Consider the following 5,219-nt stretch of genomic DNA (forward strand, 5'->3'; position numbering starts at 1 on the left):
ACATTTGCAATTGTGGACTAGATTTGCTGACGTTATCATTTTAACTCAAAGTGTAGCTTGAATAACATTCAGACCAATTGTGATCCTCTCTTCTTATTTAAATTCCTAAATTAGTTAAGTGGCTACGAGTACTATTGCTTGAAAAATACGTGCGTGTAAACCAAATATACATATTTTGATAGTGCCAGTTTTTCAATTTTGTTTGTAAGCGTTCTAACAGTGTGTTTGCTGTAAAGTTTCTTTTCAATATATACTTTTACTGTAATTTAAGTGTTCCATAAACACTTAACCATTAATTACCTTACCTTAGCGATTTATAAACTAAAACAATTTAATACTTTTTTGTAATGCACAAATTTTTATTAGATGTTTAGTCTTCTGAGATTCAATAATCTCCGTTTGTCGTTCAATTTATTGAAGTCGTTTATTCTCAAAAAAATGGGTGGCAACTCCAATATTTCATATACTTCCAAAAGTGAGATTAAAGTAATTTTTATTGAAAAATTGTAAAAGGCAAGATATTAGTGAAACTGAAAGTAAAACAAACTTAAAGGAATTTTCATGAAATGACAAACATTTCAAATATATGTCGACACTTTGACAATAAACCAATTTAACGCCCACAAAACGACCATGAAATTGTTTTCGGAAGTTCAAATGCTATAAAAACTATGCGGTACACAAAGCAACAACTTTGCAATAGACAACAATAATTGGTCGTTACAGAACCACATGCATTACATAATCATACTCCAAGACAATTGCCAATAAATTCTACAAAATTTATGCTCAAAAATGCCAAAAGACATTATCTAAAAATAACCCAGAATAGTTCAGTTATTCTGCTTGATGTCTTTACCTTGCGGTAGTAGGCATTACCATCAAAAGATAAGGTAAATATGCACTAAATAACATAAAATGTACACAAAAAGGGCTAAAATGTACATAAATATGGTCAATTATAAAGCAGAAACGAAGAACCAGTACAAGTTGACCATAGGAAGTTATGCATGCGGACAGACAAATTTCTGCCTTCGCAAATATCCTTGGTTATTCCTTGATGGTAAAATAATGAAAAAACTACTAATGTCCTTTCAACAACACACAAATCAACCTATTGATAGTATTTGCAGGAAAAACAATAAGTCGAAAAGTGAATGAAAACAGCAGAGCACATTATCGCATTTGTAGGTGGTGACCATTACCACTGACAGACAATACACAATGGTGACCAAAGCAACACCTTCAATGCGACTGAGTAGCGGCCACATGCAACCTATGGAAGACGTTGTAATGAGGGACTCACACCCGCCGACAAGAGTAGTAGCATGCGGTGAGTTTAAACTATTTTGTATGAGTTGACTTTGTTGGAATCTGGTAAATGTCCTTTTTCGGCACTTTTAATGGTGCGAAGGATGAGCATGTGCCGGTCTCGTTGTAAGCCGTTATGTTATCAGTTAAGGTTGCGTAGAGCAGAGTCTTTTGGTATCGCCTACGTAGCATGTCAAAAATGTTGTTTGTTTTGTTTATTGTTTGGTTGTTGTTGTTAATTTTTCCTTGTTTTTGTTTAATGGAATAAATTCCTGCAGATGTGAGTTACTAATTTTCCTTCTACCTTTTTTTCTTGGCTAATAACATAATTGCCTAAATATGTTTGTTTTATTGTTTTTTTTTTTTTTGTGAATGAAGTTGTTTTCTTTGTTAAATAATCGGATTTTCATTAAGTAGTCGAGAAAATTAATAGACATATGGTCAAGGAATATAGAATTTGTTTGTTGAAAGACTTACACATAATCAGATTTGTAGTAATTATATTTTGAAATATATTAAAAAATTTAAACGATATAAGTTATAGAAAAAACTTATGATAATTTAATTATTTCTTATTTTTAAATTATTATAATCAATTTAAGAATTGTTTTTTTACATTGCTATTATACTATTAACTTTTTTGTTATCATTAAATTAATAAAAAATCATTAAAAGAAATTTAAAACACACATAACACTTTAATAGAATTTATTAAGTAGTTAAATTAATTCTGTTAAACTATTAAATTAATAAAAAAATGTTTCAAAATTCAAGTAGGATGCTTTGTATTCTAGCTACACGTAATAATAGATACATATAAGGTAAACGAATAACATCTGGCATATGGGTTTGATGCACTACTTTTAGTCAGGATCATGCACGTCCGTCGTCACACATGCTTCCATGCCGTTGCGGAATTATGACAGCAGAGTATATCACGACGATCATAGTTGCATACAAAATTGAAAATAAGGAATTTGTGATCTTTACATGCCATGAGGAATATTTGTGCTCCAGAATAGTTTAAGGCATACAGCAAAACGATTGTGCCCATTAAAAAAATCATAAAAAAGGAGCAATAAAGTAAAGCATTTTTCCTTTAATTTAGTTTACATGCTCTGATATGTAAATCTGAAATTTGTTATGGCTTATTTTTTACATAGTTTCGATTGATTTCCGTGAGAATTTTATACTGAGATATAATAAACATAAAACGGAAATTGCTTATATGCGTCTAAGAAAGAATTTATGTAAGGGAAAATACTTCAAATAATAAACCGTGAATTATCGAAAAGTGACAGTAAATTGTGTGAAGGTAATTGAATTGTAGAATCAGGAGCAAACGTGAAATGGTTTTTTTACCTAAAAATTCAGTTAATATTCATTGCAAAATTACTTTAACTATTAGATTAAATTAGATTTTTATACTAAATAAAAAGTACACTGATGAAGCTTTCCAAATATTTCAATACCTTTCAAAAGTAATTAGTAGTCTTTAGGAACCAGGTGTAGAAAAAATGCTGTGAGTGTCATCAATATAATATTCAATTTATATAATTCTGTTATACCATGAATGGTACATTAACCTGTTAACAAAAAAATTTTCTTATTCTTCATTTGGGGCCGTATTTTGGGTTTTCACTTCTTAAACGCCACAAGAACATTAAGATTTGATATTAATTGTTTTTTGTTCTCATTGTAATCAATGAATATTGTATCTTGCCCAGTTCAATATACTATAACTTTTCTGGTCGATTGTTTTACTTATAATTGCTGTGGTAATCTTTGTGGTTTACTGTCTACCCATAGTAGAGCTATAAAAGTGAATGTTAATATATATGTTAATATATATTTAATCAAGAAGTCTTTGTTGCTAAGCTTAAATATGTATAGATAATATTCAAAATGATCAATGCGTTGTGGCTTTTGATAGACTGTGAGCAAACTAGGTATCTACTTTGTTAACCGTTTTCTATTGGTTATATCTTGATATAAAGTCATGTGTGATATACATGACATTTTGATATGCTCACGATGTCACCTATATTTTCTTTTCTTATTATGACTATTTTAAGCAATTTTGTATTTTTTTTTTAGTATACTTTTAAACTATTTGTACGAAATTGAATTGAAAATATTAGCTTCACTAAAAAATTGTTAGAAATTGAAGTAGCTTTTCTTGTAAAAAATTTTATGTGAACAATAAGTTTACCTTCTGATCAAAAAGGAACGAGAGGCCTATTTTTGAATTCCTGCGCTTAACCAATCGGTAAATTTTTTTATTTTCACGCTGGGAACACTATTATACACATTCTGTTAAAGTTTAACGCACATCGTACGATTAGTTTTTGTTAGGCGTCTATACAAAAAGTCGAAAAATTTTCGTGTGGCGATTTTTAGCTGAATTTCATTCAAAAAAAGAGTCGTTGTGATGTGGCCAAAGAGATGATTTCCAACGCAGATAGTGATCCCACATTCATCGAACTCATCATAACTGGTGATGACACATGGGTCTATGAATTTGACATGCCCATCAAAAAACAATCGGTCCAAAATCAAGGTTATGCTGACTGTTTTTTTCGATATTCGTGGTGTGGTGCACTATGAATTCCTTCCGAATGGTCAAACGGTCAATAAGGGGTATTATTTTGCCGTTATGCGTCGTTTGCGTGAGACCATTCGCAAAAAGAGGCCAGATTTATGAAACGAAAACTCATGGATTTTACACCACGATAACGCACCGGTTGTGTCAAAGTTTTTGGCCAAAAACTCCACCAATAACATCAACCAAGCACCGTACTCTTCAGATGTTGCCCCGAGTGACTTTTTCCTATTCCCCCGACTCAAATTGCCATTGCGAGGACCATAGACGCGTTTTGAGACCATAGAGGCCATTAGGTAAAAATCGCCACACGAAAATTTTTCGATTTCTTTGTACAGACGCCAAACAAAAACGAATTGTACGATATGAGTTAAACTTTGACAGATTGGATAAGCGCGGGAATTAAAAATTAAAGTTCTTTTTTTATCACAAGGTATGTGTTAGCTGCAAAAAATCTAAACGAAATCACGACAAATTTAAAATATTTCGAAATAATACAAAGAAACTAAATGTAGGTTATGAAGGTAAATGAGTTCTGGTATTTTAGTTTATTTAACTGTAGAATAAAATCATTTAATTCATTTGATTTGTTAAGAAAACAAGATCTCTCCTATAACTATATATAATTATAACCTAACTAATTTAATTTGAAGTAATTAAATTAATATAAAAACTACTTTGATTGCTTTTATGGTTTCTTTCTCTTGTAATAATATTTTAAAAAAAGAATTTAAGTAATAGAATAAATTTTATTTATTGCAAAATAAATAAATTTAGAAAAGAAGTTAATAGATTTTATTATATATTGTTTTTTCATTGATTTTAGAGACATGTACCCTTCTTTTCCGAGTCATGCGGTCTTTGCTATGCAGTGTGATTAGTGTATGGAATCCTTATTTGAGGCTATCTTCTCCCTTATATAGAAATACTGTTTTATATGGTGGGTTGCAAGCCCGACTTTTAATTTCATGTACCTATGAAGTGATTTCGTTAATATATTGGTTCACTAAGCACGGTCAGTTGTAGCTATCTAGGAGAGGCCACGTGCAGACTATGTGTTAGCTTTGATTAAGTAGTCAAAAGCATCATGATGGCATTTACCAAATTAAATCAATCAGGCGCTTTAATTTATATGCTGACTCTATCCTTCAGAGTAACGAAATATAATTTCAATTTTTTGTAATATTCAAAATTTTGTTAAAATTTTCTCAAGAAATCCAAATTTTTGCGGGGAGATTTTGACAAGATTTCTTCGCTGTTTTAATGACAGTAAGTTGTGTAAATAGCATCTAGTTATGATATATAA

The sequence above is a fragment of the Teleopsis dalmanni genome, chromosome 2 (genome assembly GCF_002237135.1).
Source record: "Teleopsis dalmanni isolate 2A chromosome 2, ASM223713v2, whole genome shotgun sequence".
In the NCBI taxonomy this organism is placed as follows: Eukaryota; Metazoa; Arthropoda; class Insecta; order Diptera; family Diopsidae; genus Teleopsis; species Teleopsis dalmanni.